The sequence below is a fragment of the Arvicanthis niloticus genome, chromosome 11 (genome assembly GCF_011762505.2).
Source record: "Arvicanthis niloticus isolate mArvNil1 chromosome 11, mArvNil1.pat.X, whole genome shotgun sequence".
Lineage (NCBI taxonomy): Eukaryota > Metazoa > Chordata > Mammalia > Rodentia > Muridae > Arvicanthis > Arvicanthis niloticus.
The window spans coordinates 76,793,745-76,817,220 of record NC_047668.1 but is presented as its reverse complement, the minus strand read 5'-3'; positions in this window follow the sequence as shown (position 1 = coordinate 76,817,220).

Here is a 23,476-nt window from a genome sequence, read left to right as displayed (position 1 = left end):
TTCTTTATATGACCATGTAATTCAGGGTCTCAGTTTCTTCACTGGTAAACGTATTTCTGTAGAATAATGAGTGTACAGTGTACAGAATAAGAGCTGTTAGACTAGATCATAGTCCCCTGAAGATTTGGGGCAAGTTTTCTGTTTCTTTGTATTCTTCAAAAAAATAATTATTGGGTAAATGATTCTTAATTTTTCTAAACATTTATGTAAATATTTGTAATAGAAACATACTCATTTTGGTATGTTCGTTATCGCTCTCGAGAATTAACCTTAGAAATTTTTGTTCAACTCAGGTAGCATAGATAGAATTCACCCTCCTCATCTCTCTGCACTCAGGATCTGCGTCTTTCTTTTCTTTCCTTTTCCTTCTATTCCTGCCTCTGTCCCAAGAACTGTTGGGCAGTGCATCTGAAACTTCAGAGAGAACCTTCTAGAGAAAGATGATTTTTTAAACCTTAATCCAAATTATGTAATCCATGTTGTAGTATCATACCTTAACCCCATAATTCCATCTTGATGTAATTATAGAAAGAAACATGTAGACCAATCTGTCTCATAAGAACATGCAGCTCATCTGGGGTGACGATTGAGGGTAATGTCCCCACATTGGAAGGATAAAATCAGTTGTTGAGAATCAACTCCATGGAACATGATGATGGCACTATATTTATATTCAGAAATTTAGCAACAAAGAAGTCTTAAAATAGTAAATTAAGGAAGCATGAAACAAGCGTGGATACTATTACTGGTACCACCTGTTCAGTGTTTTTATATAAAGGAGAATTTATAGAAGCAACATGAAGACAGCAAGGTATGTGGGGGTTTGTTTACCTGTGTCAGTGATGTAATCGTGCAACATAAAATACTGTCTGGCATCTGGTAGTTACATAATCAAGATTTACTAAATGTAAGGATAAAAGTACTATCTGATTGATGGGATTGTATTTAGCTCATCGTATTGTTCTATTTGTTTTTCCTTAATAATCACTGAGGGGAAATGGGATGGGAACAAAGCAAGGAGCATTTGTAAGTAAAACATATTTTTGATTCTTGGGTGAATTTTGCTGGGCTAATCCTGAAGAACGAAAGTGAGAAAAAGTACAATGTCCACCAGCATGGCCATTGTCATTGTCAACTTACATTCTAAAGGGCTTGGGCTTAGAGAAAGAATGACTTAAGTAACTCCTTAATTTTATCTAAATTACACTACTTCCTAGCTTGGTAGTACATGCTTACCCAAATAAGTTTTTAAATATAAAAACAATAACAACTATTGGGTTCTAGGAATTGCCTCAAAAACCACATAAACACTGATCTCAGTGAGACAGGGACAGTTTACTGAGTATATTCCCCAGAACTGGTCAACCAAAGAAATGGTCCAAATTCAAGAATTGAATCATGACCACAAGTTAAGGTCCCATGAGTTTTTAAGCCAAAAATCTACAAACATCTGTGCCAAGTTATTTCTCCAGTCAGGAATTAGGGATAGGTATTTCCTTAGGAACATGTCTTTGTTGTACACTTATCCAGCTCCCATAGGTTGTGGTATTTAACTGTGGTAGGTGACTTGCCTTGTGTAATATTCATGTCCTAACTTGTCTACCAAAATGTGACTTGTCTAACATTCATGACTTAACTTGCCAACCAGGATGCCAGTTATCCATGTATATATCTCTTTTTTCTAAGTAGAATGTCAGTTCCCAGGGAGGATTTGGGAACTTAAACTTTACTTGATCAGTAGCCAAAATGAAAGCCTTACTCTAAATAGTTTCTTATATTGGTGCAGGTGTCTCTTTTATGTTCGGTTCCATCCCAGGGGCAGCTTATACCTTAAAAGCTTAAATATACAGGCACAGGAAGTGCTGTTGGATAATTGGATTAGGTCCAAGCTTATTTAAGTAACTATACCAAATTATACCATTGCCTTTTTATTATGATTGGTTTTCAAGGGCATAGAACAGAATATGTAATCAATCCTGGCATTAGAAAGTTTTTTTTAGTAATTGCAGAAACATATGAGAAAGTTTCCTTATGATGGTAAGCTACCCAAGTGACTCTTACTTAGGCCTTAACATTTTACCCAGGTAGGCCTTAACATTCTATCTAGTCTTTAATATTTTACCTAGACCTTAACAACAACAATAAAAAAAAAAAACCACCAAAAAATTTCTGGCCAGGGCCAGATATCCTATAAATTTTAATGAAATAAGATTTAAATTAGTAAGAGACTGAGGCATCTGCATTACAGTTTCTTTTAGAATACTATCAGGTTTACAGAAGCACAATGCTTAAATTACTTTCTAAGTTGGGAGTATTTTTAAAGGTTGTGTAAAAGCAATGTGATCCCATGAGCAGCGTTTAGGTTGATATACCATTCTGGTATTCGAGATTATGACAACCATAATTGTTAGGAAATGCAGTGTGAAGGTTGAGTTGTATTGTCTCATGAAACTACAGTCTTCTATGTATCTGAATGCTGATGGATTATGCTAAGTGTTTGGATTTAAAGTGAGCAGAGAAAGGTAATCAGCACTGTAATTCTGTGTAAGGGTGGCCCTTTTATCCTTGCATGTGTGGAAGTAAATGACAGTAATGGAATCTCTTCATTAATAATTCGTCTAAGTGCTCTTCTCCATCAACTTCAGATCAAAGAAGACAAAAGTTAATCGCTGTTGATGGGTTTTCTATGGAACACTTTACCAGTTCTAACAAAGGGCACCAGTTACCATGAAAGAACCACAAGCTGGCTGTCTATGCAGGTGTGACGCGTGTGCGTGTGCATTTGCATGTGTGCATGTGTGTGTTTGTATGAGTACACATAGGGAGTGGATACACCTACTCTATAACAATTTATACCATTATTTTTATTATCTAAAGTTATTTGTGCCTAAAATGTATAGAAACACCAATGATGGCAAATGTGTTGGGTTAGTCTCTGGGACCTAGTGAGAGAGGGTTCATTTTTTGTGGTCTCAACTATTTTTTTTTAATCAATAAGTATTTGCAGAGAGGAAGCAAAAACTGAACTTTAGAGAATAATTTCTGATTTCTCTAAAAGAATTGAAACAAAAACCAATAGATGTTTATTTTCATCTCTGAAATGATTCTCAAGGATCCTTAAGTATTTTATATTGGTATGTCAGTGTACTTTAGACTGTCTGCAGACAAAATGACAGAACAAAATAAACCTCTTAGTCTCCTTCCTTCTCCTTTGTCCCCATGTCTCCCCTCTCTTTTCTTCCTCTCTTCATTCTTCCTCATCACCAACAATTTTGTCCTTCCTTCTTGATTTCTTCTTGATTCCTTCTATCTCACTGTCCCTCTACCAACCTGCTCACTGTCTCTCTGTCCTTATGGCTCCCTCCCTCCCTCCCTCCCTCCCTCCCTCCCTCCCTCCCTCCCTCCCTCTCTGCTTCCCTCCCAGACCTTTGCCTTCTTGCTTTCTTACCATCCCTACTCAGAACCTTACATTATTCTCCTCTGCCAATCCTCTGGCACTAGACTGTTTCTGCTCCTGTAAGATTACTTTTAATATATTTTTCTTTTTATTAAGATATTTTTCATATGAAAATATACTTTTACCTGGAATTATTATCAAGATTAAAATATATGATGTAAAAAATAATTATAAAATGTGATGTATCACATGTATGCAACTTTTATTCTAATTGATCCACAGACTCAGATTTCCAGACCAGGTCTATTCTTTTCAAGAGTCCTGAGGACTCGAGTCATCCCTCCATGATGACATGCACTAACAGGAAACTATTGTTATCACAGCAGTGTGGATGGGTTTAATTGGATTGTAGACAAATGTAATGGTGGACTGGGAACTCCCATAGTCCTGGTTATGCGCTGTTGGGGCCTTTTGTTCTCATGTTACTTTTTCTGTTTATACCGCCAACTCTGTGCAGAGAGAGTTAAATACATAACACTATCAAAGTTATGCATAAGGAGAGGATTTCAGTCAAAGGCCTCTGATCAAAACAGCACTTAAGACAATGTTCCATTTAAAGGCAAGTTCATGAAACAGAAAGTGATGACACATTTACTAAACAAAAAAGAGTGCATTGGAGAGATTTGAAGGATAATGCAAAGGTCTATGATAACTCACGAATAACTCACCTGACCTAGATTTAAGTAGCCCAGATGATTCGTGCTGACTTAGACATTTGGTTACTTAACAAAGTCTTTGTAGCTGCATTGTATAAGCATCTCATTTCTATACTATGCTTTTTAGAAAAAAGCATAACCACTTCAGATTAAGAAAACAAAAGTTATTTTAGTAGCTTCTGATGTGAACTGTTAAGAGTGACAGCCCTATGCTTTCTGCATCTGAGTCTTTTCTGTAGTAAACCGATTTCTTAATGCCTAAGTCCCACAGCTCATTGCAGCTCCATTAAACACCGAGAAGATCCGATTCTGCCAGTAGAGGGCAGCATTACCTAGTCAAGCGTTAAGTGGGCACCAGAACAGATGGGCAGATGGAGCAGAATTTAGAATACAGAACGGGTGGCTACCTACTGCTCCTCATCCTTGAGTCACCAGACCACAAATGCTTCTCCACAAAATAGCAATCTTAAGTAAGAGTGGAAACGCTCTCCCTCATCAGTGCCACTGTTTCCAAAATGGTCACATTACTCATTGCTATTGGAATAGGAACAAAAATTTAAACTTCTACAATCTGTGTTGTTTTCTGAAATTCAAAGTTTGTTCTATGAATACATTCATTTATATAAAATACAGCAGCTTGTCTATACATATTTGAACATTTCAAAATTACAGTTGAAAGTGAATTTTTTTCTGCAAAAATATTTAAGAAGTATTTATAGTTTGATTATGTTTAATATCATGTTGAAAGATAAGAACTTAATTGCACATTTAATATAAAAATAGCCAAAGTCATTGGCTGTCACAGACCATTTTTAAAATTCTAGCTGTGTAGTGCTTAGCATGAATAATGGGTGAAGTCTACATGTAACATTTGGATGACTGTCCTTATAGTGGTCCTCATAGGGGTCACAGAAGCTGTTGTAGAAGTGGATTCTCAAATAGCAAGACATATCTCATAGCATAAGAGTAACTTACATGAAGAGATAGGAAGATTAGATTGTTTACCATGCTGTCTGGAGGATATAAATTATTCAATGGGACACATGAAAACACATGTTGAAAAATTAACAAAATACATGATTTAAGAAGCCAGTATGAAATAGTTAATGGAAAAGTCTTTGAAAGCTTTCATTTAACAATGGAGAAAAGGAAGAAAGATTAGCAACACATGTTAAAGTGTATTAAAACACTGAAGGCACTGTGTACATAAGTGGAGTTATAAAATCATCATTCAAACCTTAGCATTCATGGTCACCTTGCGTCTGTGCCCTTCGCTACCTCAGCAAGGCAGCTTGGTAGAATGTTTCACATTTTCTTCTGTCTTTGACCTTATTAAAGACAAAAGTCCTATTTGTCATTTTTTTTCTATTAATACAGTTCTGAAATCTAAAGTTAATGTAGAAATTATGTAATCACAGGAATGCTAATACAGAATGATGTAATCCCATCAGAGTCCAGAAGAGCACCTTGTGCTCCATCAAGCAAGGCCTAGACAGCCGCATCCTGACTTTGTGTGCCATGCTCCATCAATGCTATTCTTGACTATGAAAGACTGTTCCCTTTTAGAAGAAGTTAAAAGTTTCTCCAATCCAGAGAAAGCCTGGCTACTGCAGAGAAAATAAAATTATGTTTCTTCCCACCCTCCCCTACTTTTTCGCCTGTAACAGCTGTAAGTGTTATAATGTGAAAGTGGAAACGGATTGCTATGGCAACAAAGCGTACTCTAATAATGAAGATGGTATCTAACACAAAGGAGCAGGTAGAACTTTAAGGAACACACACACACACACACACACACACAGAAAGAGAGAGAGAGAGAGAGAGAGAGAGAGAGAGAGACAGAGAGAGAGAGAGAGAGAGCCTTTTACGAGCAGGAAGAAAAAATGTAAAAAGCTTCACACTTTTTATTGTTGAGCATATGCATATTGACCCATTTACAAAAGTTGGTTTTGTGCATTAGCTAAAGTCCTACTAAACTACCTCAACATTACAAGATTGTATAATGCTTTAGGAAGACGGAAACACAGTAATTCTATACAAGAATTATAAACACCTCTAGTCGAGAAACATGGGACACATGCAGGCACTTAGAAACCTCCAAAGTCTGTAGTTCCCAGAACTTCTGCTTCAAGGAAGATTCCCAGTGCTTGTTCCAGCTTTTCTTGACAAGCTAATTTAGTTCTTCAAGAGTCATTTTAGAACAAATGCTTGTTATTTGAAAAGACACCAGGGAAAACCAGTATATAATTTCTCATGAGTGAAGAGAATGTGGAAGCTGAGAGCCTAAAGCAAAATAGTGAGAGGTTGATGAGAAAAAGACTAGGAGGTGAATCTGACCGTCTATTAAACAACATCAACTCTTTGTCTGGGGTATCATTCAGAATTGACTAAGTTATCATTCAAAGTAGCCAATGACAACATTTCATTGGCTCATGAATCAAGTCTCATTCACGCTGTTAATCACACCTCGGCAAAACACTTACATACTTGCCATCATTATTTTAGGAATGACCCTCCTAAAATTTAGCAGTATTGGGGCAGGTAAAAAAGCATATCTGAAGGTCTTGTGTCAGTCATTGAGGATTTTGGTCTGAAAGTGACAAACATTACTAATGGCAATTTTATCTATAACACCATGGATAGAGTTCATTCTATCCTGTTTCAAGTAGGGGGATGAATGACAATCTTTACGTGTGTCTAGAAGAAAAAACTCACCACAGATTCACGTGCACCCACTCATTCTGTTTCAATATTATACATTAGCACCTTTATATAACACGTACAACAAAACCTTTACTTAAGATGTATTTACAATCTCTGGCACAGTGATAGGCACTGCGTTACATACAAACTATCTTCCTACTTTCCAAGAATATGTTTGTGTGAAACAAAGATATGGCTTGAGAATCCTACAAAGGTTATCTAGAGAGAAATAAATGCTATTTGAACTATTATTTGGAGAAAGCATTCAAATTCTAGATGTTGGCAAGAGCTCTGTGAGGATGTGGGTGGAGGCCTGGTCATGCATTCAGCAGGCAAAGATGGATCTGCAGCAGATTGTTTTGTATCCTACCTCAGTACACTTCTGCACTTCCATTCTTTTCTTTCTTCTTCGGTAATAGTCTCTGAACTTTGGAGAGGATGATAAAGATGTCCCATTTCTGGCTGTACATTCTATCATCCCTTATTCTACAAAACAATAATGAATAACTCCATGGCAGAGGTAAGTAAATTCATTTCCTTACAGAGCTTTGTTAAAGATGTTCCTCAAATTAAGACAAAACCTAAAACAAAACCCATTTTCCTATTTAGTCCTTTACAAAAATTCTAAAACTTGGTGTGCATACCAAGGTTGTGTTATGAGAACAGTCAGGGGATGATAATTATGGTCCAGGGTCTTGCCCTGATGCTATGCTTCCCATTCATTGAAGTACATTGAATTCACAACCAGCATTTATTTTTTAAAAAATAAAATACAAAATATTAAGAGGTTTCTTTTTGTATGTTGGTGTTATCCCAGAGTCTTACAACTGGTCACAGTAAAGAAAAAGGGATGGTGGAATGCTTAGCCCTAAAAGACGATCTTCAATGGTTTCTCCTCAAAAGTCGGGGACCATTACAGAAGAAGGGGAACAGGAATGTAAGATGAAGGGAAGTGAGATAGGACATAAGAAGGGTTTTCTGGACATAGCACAGCCATTGGACTTGTAAAGACACTGCAGCTGTGGTTACCCATGTATGACCACCACAAGGTTAGGCTGATTAACATTTTGCCATGGATAGGAAATAGCTCAAAAATCCTGTCTCTTCTTGAAGGGCTATTAGGGCTGCTAGGGAAGGCATTTTCATTCTGAAGGAATTCAGTGTTATAACCAATGAGAAGATGTCCATGTTCCACTTAAAGACTTCCTACAGATGTACATGCAAACAGCAATAATTAATCTAAATGTCCCCCACATAAACACAATGTAAAAATTTGTTAAAGTCTTTCCAAAGCTCCATAGATCACATCTCTCCCTTCCTTAGTGTGTGTCCCACGAAAATGTAAATTTCTTTTAAGCTCCTTCCAATGAGGTAGACATGAAAAGGACATGGTGAATAGCCAGTGAAGGGAACTACAAGACAGGAAACTCAGAATCAATCTGAGAACCTGAGTCTTGCTCTTTATCTCAGACCTGCTACTCACTGGCCATTTAAAGATGGGCTACATATTTTTATCCTTGAAAAGAAGATCTTCAAATACTCTTTTCTACCTCAGGGGATATTGTGAAAATGAATAAAACCATGTAAGTACAATGAATTGGAAACTTTTAAAATTCTTTGCAGGCATAGTTATAAAGTAGGATCATTGAGAAGCACCCGACTTGTATGCAGTCTTTTGTTACAGGAGGGATTTCAGGAAGGGTAGAGGGTGAGATATAAACTCTAGAGAACACATGTTCTGATCTCTTTGAGAGCATTGTATCTAGTCAACACAAGGTCCTGTTGCTAATTGCAGCGGGTTTCTCCCTGGGCATTCAGTTCAGTTTGTAAAGTGTTATATTTATAACTTTCTGAAAGCCTCATCCCTCTCAGAATCCCAGGAAACAAGAGTGTGATCTGATTGTGACTGCAGATTGCAGTTGATACTGCTGGGCTACTGGTGATTTCTAACAAAAGCAAAACAGCAGGGTCACTGAGTGAAGGACATTAAAGCTCTCTGTGCCTCAAAGAGGCTCCCCCTCCCTCCTTCACCTCCTTCCTCCCTCCCATCCAAATGGGAAAGGCCTTGGCTGGAATCAGAATCAACTTCTTCACCTGCAAAAAGAGATTGGTGTTCTGGCAGGGGCATTGGCAGGGAAGGGCATTATCATGGGCAGAAGAACATCAAGTGGGTTCAGAAATCACAAGAGACCTTCACCAACTGTAAAGACTTCATGCAAGAGAAAGCCAGTATATGGACCAAGAACATCTTGCATCAAAGACCTGTCCTGGCCAGGGACATGTCAGACAGTGTGGGAGGCAAGAGACCAGAATTTGAGTTTCATAACCAGGTTTTAGCTCTAATTGCCATTTCTTTGAGCATTCATGTTTCTACCAGAAAACAAACCAAACCAACCAAACAAAACAAAACAAAATAACAAAATCAAAAACTCAGCAAACTAGAAGCTTTTTAACTAAGACTATTTCAAGTCTCATATAAAAATGTAATAATGATAATATAAAAGGAGCTTTTTAAAAATACAGGTGGATAGTGTATGCTCCATGCTACTGAAATGGCATTACTATATTACCATTCTGTGTAGCTCAGCACACCCAGGCAATGAGGACTATGTGTGTTTGTGTTACAGAAACCTACCTGGAAACAAAAGAAGGAACAAAAGCCTTGTGATCTTAGTGTAGCTCAGGATCTCAAGAGGGAAATCAGGTTTATAGTCCTAGGGCTGAAGAGATGGATCAGAGGTTAAGAACCCACACTGCTCTTCTAGAGGACCCAAATTCAAGTACCCACAACAACATTCAACTCCCTGTAATTTCCACTAGAGTATTTTTGTTATCTCTTGACTCTGTGAGTACCTGGACTTATATGTGCAGAGACACAAAGACACATACAGATATGCATATACACACACATGTATATGTGTGATAAAAATTAATAAAGAAAGTTGTGGGGATTTATGCTGGAAATTCTGAGTTTATGTCTGTGCCAATGATAATTAGGATTCATTTTAGAAAAGGAATCCCAGAAATTTACTTTGGTGGCAAAGAAGACTCAGTATTATAAATGTAATTAATTATTAGTCAGATGGTTTTAAAACAAAGAGATTATCCTAGATTATTGAATGATTCCACTGTAATCACAGGGATGATTAAAAGTAGAGCAGGAAGCCAGAAACAAATGCAATGGCAGATACAGAGGCAGACCTATAATACCATGTGAGACAGACACAATCAGACACTGCTGAAGACAGAACAATTAGCCAAAGGATGCAGGCAACCTTTGGGAGTTGGGAAAGGAAAAGACATAGACAGTTAGTTTTTCCTTATGGACTGAATTGAAGACTAGAAAGCCTATAGTTCATCTAATACCTTGCCTTCAGCCCAATGAGACTCAGGTGGGTTTTATAACCTGATGAACTATTTATTAGACAGTAAGTAATTATTATTTAAACCAAGTATGTGGCTCAGCAATAGAAAACAAATATAGTATGAAAAATAAGATTAGAGTACTAAGACAAGTTACACAGATATTAATTTTAGGAGCTTTTTATATGAAGCTGCTGAGACTGAATTTCAACTAAGCCAGAGGTTGAATATGAAATCTAAAGTGGACATGAAGTTGCCACTTCCAAATGTTTTCCCCACAGATTATAGAAACAAAATTGAATTTCAGAGAGATGATGTAATTCATCCTCCCCTTTTAACTGAGGCCTGAACAGTCTTTCTTTATCATAAATCTAACCCTGCCAACCTTTGCTTAAAATTCTTTGTTGACTTTACACCAACAAAATAGCACATTTATAGTTTTATTTCTTATTTGTCCTTTCTTCTTATTTTCCACCCTTGTATCCTGTAACGATTCCACAGGCAGACTACAATCTAACCATAGCTGGTGTATTTCTTGACTTCCTGGTGGTGTGCATATGCTAATGAGCAGTGAATGTGTTTTCTATGTAAGATTCATTTCTATCTCTCAGCTCAAATGCCACACTCTCAGGAACACATTCCTTTTCAATCTCTTACACAGACAATACCTTAGAGCATAAAAGCAGGTATTGGTTAGTGTATTAACTGCTCAGCTGTGAAACTATCCTTTCATCTCCTTGTCTTGTTCTCCCTGGAGGAGGGTTCATTACTTTATGCAGTCTTTGGAAGCAGTGATCCCCAACACTCACATTCTGAGGTTGGACCCTGACGCTCAGAACTTGAAGCTAATGAGCCCAGCCCCCAAACCTCAGACCTGCCGACCCCAAGGACAAGTGTGAGATTGAACATTAACAAGGATTTCAGCTCTTGGAGCTTTGAACAAGTGGTTTAAAGAAATGACAGGTCAGGTTGATTATGAGGTATATAACAGCCAGCAGGCTAGGACCAGTTCCCCAGCTTAGGAATGTCTTGTGCGTTTTCAAGCCTGTTTCTCCAGACACTTTATTTATTTTTCTTACTACTTGCTATAATCTGATTGTTTATACCCCCTCAAAACATTCACAGTTTGAGGTTTATGACTAATATGAAGGTGCTAAAAGATGGGAAGCAGAGTTTTGGGTCTTGGTTAATTTAAGATGAGAGAGTCCTTATTGAAAAAGTCCCAGAAAACAGCTTTATTCTATTCACTGTATAAGAGTCCGGAGAGAAAGGAACTACCTGTGGAGGGTTTTCATTAGAATGGCATTGGCACTCCTTTATCTTGAATCATTTTTCATCTCCATAATAGAGAGAACTAAATGGTCATTGCTTGTCAGATCTCTGATGCACTGTATGCATCTGATTTCTAGCATGTAAGGATGCAATCAGTTTTTTTTTTTTTTTTCTGTTTGCTCCCCCTGAGCAGTTTATGCTATGTAGTTTCAGTATTCCTCAAGGGTACGTGTATCTTTTTCTGTACTTCCTTGCCAACTGCCCACACATGGTCTGTAAAAATACCACTCCAAATAGCTACAACTTACCTATTTATTCATAAACAAGATATGTTTGAAATAGCTATCACTGTTTCATATACAAACTGATTAGATAAAAACTTAGATTTTATCTGATCAAATTAGATTTTTGAATAAAGTATAATTTTTAGATTTTTTTAAAGTAATTTTAAAGAATTATTTTTCAGTAAAAAGCCCTAATTTACTGAAGACCATGTGGTGGGAGAAAGATTGTGAAGGGAGTTGACATGACTGAAGGAACTATCAGGACACTGGATATAGCAAAGTAGAGAAGGCAGCTGCACAGAATGCTGAACTTGGAGCCAACAAACATACAATTGCAGAAAGGTGTTCAACATATCATAAAAAGATATTAAGGGCTTGAGAATATCTGTATTCAAATATTAAATTGTAAAACGAAGATAATGAAATTAAGCACAGGTTTAAATTCTCTTATGAGGACCAAATCTGTATTTCCTTAAAGCTTAAAGTATCTGTGATTTGATATTTTTGCAATGTTGAACTTTATTCTTCAATTACCAGTTTAGTTTTACTATTGGTAATCTAGTATTGCCTGTGTTGGTATGTTCAATGATAACCTTTGGATCTGATAATCTTCCACTGATATATAGATACTGTTGTTATTTTAGGAATGGAGGCTTAGAGTTTATGAAGATTCTAAGTACAAACCACCTAGGTTCATTTTCATACACTTCAGACAGGTAAAGTATATTTAATTCAGTTTAAGCTTGAAAAAAAAAAGGATTATGAATAAAGCTAATCTTCAAGCAAAGATTTTATAACGAAGATTTTGTATTTTCATGCTATAAACAGCCACATTCCTTCCAAAGGGGAGTTTAGACAAGTGTTTTTGGTTTGGTAGGTGCTTTGTTTGTTGGTTTGTTTGTTTTGATGTTGTTTTTAACTCTGAGTTGAGAATGCCTAGATCATGAAAGCTATTACAGAAAATCATAGCCAATCAAAATGTGATGCTATGAAGCCACGTCCAGATGAATACATCTACAAAACAACTCCCACACCAAAAGCTCAGAGAACATTGTGAAAGACGAGGCAAAAATATTTAAGATGCAGAGGATCAGAGCGTTTGCTGTAAGATTGTGTCTTCCAATTATTTCAGAAGGTGTACCCATAAAAATCTTCCCAATATAAGAATATTGGGAATATATAAGAATACTTAAGAATATATAAGTATATATACGTGTATATGTACATATATAGGGTGTATATAAATATATAATTTATGTGTTGATAATATACATTCTTGAATACATATACACATTCATATATATATATGTATATGCATATATATATATATATGCAATATAACTGCCTAAATATGAGCTGAACAAAGACATCTCCAACAGACATACTAAACTGGAAAAGAAAAAGCCCACTATACCTTAATCCTAAAAAAAAAAAAAAAAAAAAAAAAAAAAAAAAAAAAAAAAAAAAACCATACAGGAAACTAAGGAACGCTGAGACTGGGAGAAATAGTCTTCCTCAAGAGGGGCACACTAATTGCCCACCCAGTGCCAAATGATTGGCCCTGAAAGCATACACACAGGTCATATATACAGAATGAGGTAGTTTTATTTAAGAATATATAAGTATATATACGTGTATATGTACATATATAGGGTGTATATAAATATATAATTTATGTGTTGATAATATACATTCTTGAATACATATACACATTCATATATATATATGTATATGCATACACATATAATAACAATTAATAAAAAGAAGCCATAATTTGAAACAAAAACAAATATATGAGTGAGTTAAACAAGAAAGAGAAAGTGATATATTTTAACGTCAAAAAGAAAAAAAATATAAGGAAAAATATAAATGTAAAGCAAGACAAAAAGAACATGTATGGGATGAAAAGCCAGGCTAACTTCAGCATATGAGTAGGGGCTGCCCATTAAGGTAGGAAGCAAGACAGGGTCAAGAACTTTTGGAGCCTTCTGTTAAACCTTTGCAATTATTGATTCATTTTCCCAAAGGGGTGTTTTATTTGTCATTCACTTTTCCCACAACTTTTCACAAAAACTAGCCTTTTTTATCATCATTAAACCTCATAAGCTTCTCAATGCTGCTAACTTATGTGCTCTACCACGACAAGGAGTCAGATAGCATTAAAAGTGGCCATAAGTACTCATGTCTTCTTTCTTTCAAACTTCCTTAAAATATAATAAAATATAAGACACTTTGAAGGGGTACATGTGTCTGTGGAGGGATATTTACAGGATTGATGATTAAGAGCTATTCAGTGCATAAATTCTAGTTCAGCAGTCACGGGCAGACTTTTAAATCTCTCCTTAAATCTAACATAGTTCCTGAAGTCAAAGGTGAACCAAGATATTGCTCTTGCTATCACCAATAAAATAAGTATTTCTGGGATTTGTAGATTCCCAGTGAGCAACATTTATCTAAAATTATCAGTTTAAATGTTTGGGTTGCCTGTCTGCACATCTTTTCTTTTTCTTTACTGGATTTTCTACATCTACAGCTACATTGAAATAACCCTTCTCTCATGCAATGGTTATGCTTCTAGTGCTTGGTTATTTTGACTTATTTCTGCAGTCATTTCTGCAGCATGGATACCAGGAACATTTATTATTGAATGAAGCCCTTAGCAGTCATTAGCTGCTGTTAAGCTACAATTAGATCAGCTTTCTGCACACTGTAAAGCCACTGGAGCACAGCTGATGTTCAGAAAAAATTATTGTAACATCACTTACATTTTTATTGTTTCAAAACAAAAATCTGATCTTGTGTGTGTGCAGGATCAATTTTTCTGTAGTCTTGTACATTATACTGTTATGTTATATACTATGTCTAGTGCTTAAATGTTATTTTAAATGATAATTCCAAGCTTACTTAATTTGAAGAATTTCCAGCACCTGTTTATACTTTGCATTCCCTAGCTAGCTGTGTTTGTGGATATGCAGCGTAACAATGAAGAATAAGAAACTTAAATGGTTTACAGCAAACAAATGGGCTCTGACCAAACGGTTGATGTTTTAGAAATCTGAAGAATACAACAAGTTTTCATTCATTCTTTAAACCCATAGAAATTATTTGGACAGTATGTCTGCATCAGCTTTTACTATGGGTTAAATTATAAAGATTTGAGAGTTTCCATCAGCAGCATACCTTCTTATGTTTCTATGTCTGCTGAGAGAGAAAGAAGCATCTGTGCCATGAAGAAGAAAGAAGAGGTGTTGAACTAACATTTCTTCTCTATTTCATGCTGTGTGATATGTTTCAAGTTGTGAAAATGTCCTCTAATAATTATCTAGATAATGACAATATTGTAATTTTTCATCAGCATTACGCCAAAACAATCTTAATCTGTCACTTCTGTGAACAAGAATGTATTTTCTTTAAACAAAGTTAACCATCCAAGATGCTGTGGAAATTACTTAACCATTTTGCAAAATTGATGTCCACAATTATTTAATAAGAGTAACATTTAATCTGTCATTTAAATCATGTATTGAGTTGTATGATATTGTGATGGTGAAAATACATCATGACACATCTACTCTAGACTGTTTTCTTCCATGAGAACTTGCTAGTGTTGTAGCTTTGTGCTTCTCAACAATGTATTTAATGTTTTTGGTCTACTCCTATGGCTCTACAGATGGAGGGTCCTGCTTAACACACTCACGGTGAAGATTGCATGAAACAAAATCTTCAAAGTTCTTATCCTGTGACTTACAGTAAAATTCAGAAGATATTTGTCAAAATATTTAGATTAAAGAATAGAAGCATGGAAGAATTAAGTAGTTATATCAAATAAGTTAGAATGCCTTTAGATGAGGAAAGATGAAAAACAGAGCTAGAAGTTTTACTTTTGAGTTCTCCCTGTTTGTGCTATTTATTATCCATGTCTTTGTATCATTTTTTATTCTCTTGAATACTTCAGTTTCCTTACTATACAATGAGTAAAATAATAGTGTAATCATTACAATGCTATAAAGCAATTGAGTCACTGTGAGTTTTTGAAAAACTTATGCTATTGTATTGCCATTTATTTAGCAGTTATCATTACATGAAATCTATAACACCATAACGGAGGAAAGTGGACAGCTCTCACACTACGGGAAGTCAAGAGATTACAAAGATAATTTCCACTCTCACAGGTATTTGTAAGAAACAGTTTGCAAGTGTATGTGACCAAGGTCCATCGTTAGCATTCAGTGTTGTCGTTGTTTTCTTGGTGAGCATGGTCTTTTGCCACCCACAAAACAATAGTGAATGAACAAACAAAAGTGACAGGACCAAGTTAAGGCACATGTCCTGAACCATGGAGATAACTTAAGAGACCAACTCCAAATGCTCAAAATTCAAAACTATTCATAAAAGCAATACTTCAGTAACCTAGTGTTCTTTATAATAAGCAGCCATGTCCCAAACATACCTGAAAGGGAAAATTCCTGCTATTATTCTAGTTTAAAAGATTTTGTGACAGAGGGGGCTGAGTTGTCTTGACTATGGTCATGCATCAAGTCAAAAGTAGACACCAATTCAAAGTAAACAGTCGTTTCCCCTGTCAATAGTGGCCCTTCAATTCTAGAGTTATTACCCTTTACTTCCTGGACTTAAAGTTTAGGTACATTTAGCTGCTTTTAAAAGGAGCAAACTTTATAAAGTTCTTGTCTGGTGCTATTTAAAAACATCACATTTTTTTCTCATTTATAGTTAAATGATATTTCAATCAATGTATTTATTCAAGGGTCACTTTGTCATTCTGGGAAGTATGCTATCCTCTAAGCAATGAGGGGATTCAATATGAACCTCTACATGTTATCTTATCAGTCTGCCTCAATCTGATCTCATTTCTCTTATTGGCCAACAAGGATGGGGTTATAAATTCTACGTCCTTTCATGTAACACCTTTTAGAAAACACCTTAGTCAAACAAATGATCAGTTTTTACTTCAACAAGTAATGAAAAGGTATCATGTAATTATAGATGAACCTCTCAATTCACTGTAGAACTTAGAAACAAATATACGTGTACATATATGCATACACACACACACACACACACACACACACACACACACATCTGTCTCAGCACTTGGCAGCTGATAATTACATGAAGGAGCCAAAGGTAAAAGGTACACAGCAAACCTTTAAAGCCGTAGTAATATTTCTTTGGTGACTTAAGGAGGGTGTGTTTTGTTTTAATTTGCCTTCTGCTTTTTCTTTTCTCCTGAAACCCCCATTCTCAACACAGGAATAGATACAGAACATGACGTACATTTAGACAATGGAGTACTACTCAGCTATTAAAAACAATGACTTCATGAAATTCTTAGGCCAATGGATAGAACTAGAAAATATCAACCTGAGTCAGGTAAACCAGTCACAAAAGAACACACTTGGTATGTATTCACTTGTAAGTGGATATTAGGCAAAAAGCTCAGGATACCCACAATACCACTCACAAACCACCTGAAGCTTAAGAAGAAGGAAGACCAAAGTGTGGATGTTTCAGTCCTATTTAGAAGGGGGAACAAAATAATCACAAAGGGTAGAGGGTGGGAGGGACCTGAGAAGAAGAGAGGAAGGGGGGAAAAGGGGGAAGATCAGTGGGAGGAGACGGGGAGATGTACAGAGGTCAGGAAATTGAACAGGTGTGTAGCAATGGGGAATGAGAAACTGTGGAGTAGCCACCAGAAATCCCAGAAGCCAAGGAATTCAAGAGGTTCCCAGGACCCAGTGGGGATGACATTAGCTGAAATACCCAACAAAGGGGAGAGAGAACCTATAGAGAACATATCCAGAGCTTAGTCATGGCCCTTGTTTGAGGAATGGGATGACCCATACATCTCAAAAATTTTAAGCCAGAATTACTCCTATTTAAAGGAAATACAGGGACAAAGAGTGAAGCTGAGACTGAAGGAAAGGCCTTCCAGAGACTGCCACAACTGGTGATCCATCCCATATGCAGCCACCAAACCGAGACACTATTGCTGATGCCAAGAAATACTTGCTGACATGAGCCTGATATAGCTGTCCTCTGAGAGGCTCTGCCAGACCCTGAATGATACAGATGTGGATTCATGCAGCCAAACATCGGATTGAGCACTGGGACCCCAATGGAGGAGTGAGGGGAAGGACTGAAGGAGCTGAAGGGGTTTGCAGTCCCATAGGAAGAAAAACAATATCAACCAACCAGACCCCCAGACCTTCCAGGGACTGGACCACTAACCAAAGAGTACACATGAAGTGGTCCATGGCTCCAGCTGCATATGTAGTAGAGGATGGCCTTATCTGGCATCAGTGGGAGGGAAGGCCTTTGATCCTGTGAAGAATTCATGCCCCAGTAGGAGAAGGCTAGGGCAGTGAGGTGGGAATGTGTGTGTGTGTGTGTGTGTGTGTGTGTGTGTGTGTGTGTGTGTGTGTGTGTGTTTGTGTGTGAAGGAGCACCCTCATAAAAGCAGGGAATGGAATAAGGTGTTTGAGGAGGGGAAACTGGGAAGGGGGATAACATTTGAAATGTAAATAAATAAAATAACAAATTTTTAAAAGGGGGGGGAAGAAGCGACAGAAAAGGTGTTTTTTTTTTTCATTCAAAGTCATCACATTTCATTTCTTTGTGTGGTACTTATCTCAGTAAATAGCACCCCTATTTAACAACCTTCTTAACTAATCAAGCTATAAGTTGGTGACTATCTATGAATCCTTTTACATACCCCCCCATTGAATCAATCAGTCCCAGATTTCAGTGTGTTGACTCCTGTTCCTGTGAGGTTGATACCTGTTTCCTCTTCTGCTGCCTCGTCTGTTTCAGCAGCTACCTTAGTCACAGGGTCCTTCCAGTCTATTTCTCCTACTATCTGTTTTCAAAAAAAGCAGATAACTATCTATAAAAATATAAACCATATCAAATAATTACTCTCTTCATTATTAGGCATTATTCTTCATGTCAGTCACTCTAAGCCCAGCATCCCAACAGTGACCCAGAGGAACCAATCTGATCTAAGTTCATCTTACCACTCTCTTATTTTGTCTTTCTCCTCCCATGTTTAGTCATTCTTAACTCTACCTGATACAAATCAGTCACATTTACTTCTCAGGCATTTAAGCCCTCTATGTATGGAATTCATTCTTCCTGTTTTCATGAAGAATATTTTTAACCCTCTTCTGGCAAAATCTACTTTTACATATTTGTTTCTCTACAGTGTTGTTAACAATAAAATATATTTATTTTATTTTTAGTAATCTACCATTTTTCTTTCATATAAGTTATAATTTTTGTATGAATATAGTTCAGTAAATATCTATTATTTGTTTGTTGTATTCTGCAAAGTCCCTAGAAAGTATAAAATAGTATACTGTAAAGTAGTATATATAAAAGTCTCAAAAGACATTTTTAGATTGGATAAGTGAAGAAAATCACTGTTACATTGCTAAAAGGCTTAATGAGCATCTCAAAAAATAATTGAGTCTTTTATTCCCTTGAAGGACCATAGCTTCTGAAAAGTCTGGAAACACATGTCTCCCAGGTGCCAGAGAGCCAGATGAAATCTTTCAAAGAAATGTCACTATTACTATTAGGTCCTGGTTATAATTTCATAAACTCCCTATGGGTATAGTTAATCTGAGGTCCCTTTGAAAAAAAATGTCAGCTACCTCTTAGCTTTTACTTTTTCTAACACCATGATTAATTTTCATTTCATTTTCTTTAGCCTTAACTTCAGAGCCATACTTGCTTTCTTCAAACCAGTTACTACAATAGCCTGACCGAACTGTCTAATTTTACTTGTCTTATCCCTTTTGAAGTTAAGTCCCCTTTGCTTTCCTCAGACTATCAGAGTAGATTGTGTGTGATGATTTATTGTTTTTGTTGTTCTATTTCAAGATGAAAATTTCAGTATATTCTAATGAGTGGTGAAATAAATTTGCTAATGACATGAATAATTATAAACGTAAACAGCAGCTGAGTGTGTGACTCCTGGGAGGATGCCTCAATACAGAAACAAACCCTGTGGAAAACAACAAAGAGAAAATGATAAGCATAATCAAAGTCTTGTTTCACTCCTGGCAATCTATACTGCAGGCAGGCTTCTAATGTTGAATCCTGGAGCAAGTGGCAAGGAAGCAGGATAACGGATTAAGGTTCCAGTTCATGGAACCACTAGATTGTTGGCAAAGTTTAGGCAAAAGTATTGGATTCTGAGTAACCATAGAAAAGTTAACGGTTATACTCTCATATACTCTTATATATACCACTAGTCTTTATGGTGGGCATCTGCAAGAAAACAGATGAGGAAGCATGGATTTTATTGCATGTCTTTGAGAGATAACAAGGCTAAAAAAATACTACTGCAGAGATATGGTCAGGACGGTTCATGGAGGTACGGACACAAATGGCTATAAAGCTTATTGCATGAAGACATCATGATTCCTCTACTTGTATTTGTTCAGGACATGGGAGGAAGGTAGGAAATGAATGTGGATTATGTAAAATATGAAAATAAAAGGCTTTGTATTTCTATGGGGTAGGTATTCAGGATGAGGTTTGAAGATGAGTGAGATTTTAAGTCAAAGAAAAGAATGCCCTGAATCTGATGCAGTGTTAAAATTTTCAGTAAATAATTATCAGAGAAAGAACAAGGACAGATGATTGATATCTGAAGGTTAAATAAAATCACTACTTTAAAAAGTCTTGATTCTCAGGGTACGGCTATATGTTCTGAGAAACATGGACTAACTCAAGATATAGTATATAGTACACATGGGGGCACAATAAGAGCTCTGAAAACCTAAGATTATGTCAGGAATTTTCAGAGGACATGGGAAAGAGCTACATCTTCTCTTTATGCAATTTCTTTTGGCCTCTTTGAATCACTGTTTTCCAGAAAACACTTAGAAACAATCAGGCCCTTTTAAGTAATTTTATAATGAAATTCAGAGTCTGATAGTAATTACATTATTATATTCTCAACTCTTTGTTGAGGAAACTGAGGCCAAGAAAGTTGAGACTATTCTGCTCAGAACAGTCACACAGCCATTAAGATGCAATGAGAGAGAGAGAGAGAGAGAGAGAGAGAGAGAGAGAGAGAGAGAGAGAGAGAGAGAGAGGTGGGAGACATTATTAGGCCATTACAGAAGTACACTAATAGACATTTGTTTAATGTGCTATGGCCTGGAGTCAATTAATTTGAATCGCTACCAATGTAATAAGGATTAATGAGTTAAATAAATAATTAGCCCTCCTAAATATATTGCCAAATACTGTGGTAGTTTTACTTAAATATTTCTCAATTGCTTTGTTGTAACAAATGAACAGAAATCAAAGAGGATTAAGCAAAAATAGTTTGTGCATTCTGTGCTTTCAAGGCTATGCTTTTTTGCCAAACAACGAAGAACCTAAAACAGGAAGAGAGAGAAAATCTCATTTTGGTTGTAGATTGATACTTTTTCTAGTATTACATGAGAAATAGATAGATTGCTTTAGAAAGGGAGTGCAGGAGTGATTATCAACCTTAAGGAAGCATTCTCACTGTTGCCGCTGAGGTTTCCTGTTTGTTTCATTTAACAGCTACTCTGCTTTATTCTCACACAGCGTGTGTGAGGAAGTCAGTTATAAAAACACTGTAAGCACTCTTATTTAAATTAGTAAAAAATGTGTAATATCACTCCCTATCATCTCACTTTCCTGTATAGAGATAATTGCAGTTACAAAACTGCTCAGTGAGTTTAAAATGGGACATCATTCTGCAAAAAGCATCAGCAATCCTCATTTTCTTTCTACTTTTCAAAGTAGCAAGTTGTCATTGCCCTGATTGTTTTCCCTTCTCTTCTTCCTGACCAGTTATTAATTTGAAGACTAAATATTCATCCCATAGTGAGCTTATGGCTAGTCTCTGTTTTGGGTACTATGGATAAGAACACAGTTGGACAATACAATGATTTATTAGGACTAGAAAGCATCATCAGGAACATTTCATTATGATTTAACTATGTACATATGAATATATTTTAGTTTTACATCTAAGCCATAAAGTTCATAAGTAGAGAAAACAGAGGGTATACAGCTTGTTTTATGTTACTAAAGTTTATATTTTTATTTTTTAATGTGAAATTAGAAAAATCTACATGAAAATTCATTGAATTAAAATATTGGAAAGTATTCCCCTTCTGATTGACTTAAAACCACTTGAAATCTGTACTGTTTTAACTACTAGATACTGTATTAATTCAAGCAAATGTAGATACCATACACTTCATTTTCTCTCTCTTCCTCCAGGCTGAAACTTTATTAGAAGCTTGATGAAGAACTTTCAAAGTGTGAGGTGTACTTCATTTAACAATTCATCTTCTAGGAATGATATTTAGGTAGACTATCTGAGCTCAGTCTTCAGAAGCAGTTTTGATGCAAGAATTTAAGGAAGTGTTCTATGAATGGAATAAAGTAGATTTTAAAAGAGAAAGAATCCAGTGTTTGCTTAAAGTTCAGGAAAGCTGCACTGTGGTTATATGCACAACAGTGCTGCAGTGTGAGTTTGCTTAATGTTTGCACCAACTGGAGGCACAGAATGAGGGTTCATAGGCCCAGGTCTGCAAAGTCAGGTGTTAGCTAATGATCCTTCCAACTGTTGGTTTGTGTAGTGAAACAGTTTAAGGAGGCCCTGAGCAATTCACAGAAAAAATTCAAATGTTGTTGAAAGAAGCAGAAGACCACTGAAATTTGTTCAAAGTCAATGAAAGCAGTCTGCACATCTAGATGGGAAGTTGTTACAAACTATAAAAAATGAATTGCAGTGTATAAAAACCAATGTTACACATGGAAAAAAAAGAGCAAGACAGAGCTAAGCAGTTCTGAGGAGGAGTTTATTTATGTAAGAGAGACAAAGAGGCATTCTAAATCTTAAAGACAGTTGGAAACATTCAACAGAACAAAGAGATGGAAGAGATGAATAAATACTGTCAGATATGAGGAACATTCTTTTCTAGAGGAGATAGTATAAACAGTCTATGTGGAGAGAATATGCCTGCTATGTGTGAATAATACAGTCTGAGGTGGCCAACAATAAAAGATTAGTCAAATAATAGGTTAAAGAATGAATAGAGAAACTACTGCTTAACGATAATCATTAATAAGGTCTTTGGCTAGAGGGTGGTGAGAAGCCATTGTAGGATCTTTAGCAAAAGTGCAATGTGATCTGACTTCTATTACTTAAAAGAATCCAGTATGCTGAGATTAGATTGTAGAGTGGATGAGACTGAAACAAAATCATTTGGAATCTATTGCAGTAAGTCAGATAAATGCCAACTATTAAATGGACCATGGTCATCATGTTGAAGATGAGCGAGAATCACTAGGTTACAATGATATGGACAGAAATCAAAAGAATTTTCTGGCAAATTGAATCAAAGGTAAAATGTCAAGGAAGACTTGAAGTTTGGCCCTCAAAAATTATGATAGATGCGTAATTAACTTAGATGACTTTATTCCCACCTGGAAAAAGTAGATAAAGAAGACTAAATCATGTGATTATACACAAAAGGAATTACTGAAAATTAGAGCAGATATTACTGAAAAAGAAAGCAAAGTAACAAGATAAACAATAGAAATAACAAATAACCCTAAACCTTATATTTGGAGGGCAATTTGATTAATAAATCTGTAGTAAAATTTATCAAGAAAAACGAAAAACTGAAATTAACAATATCAGTGTTAAGACAGGTAAGGTA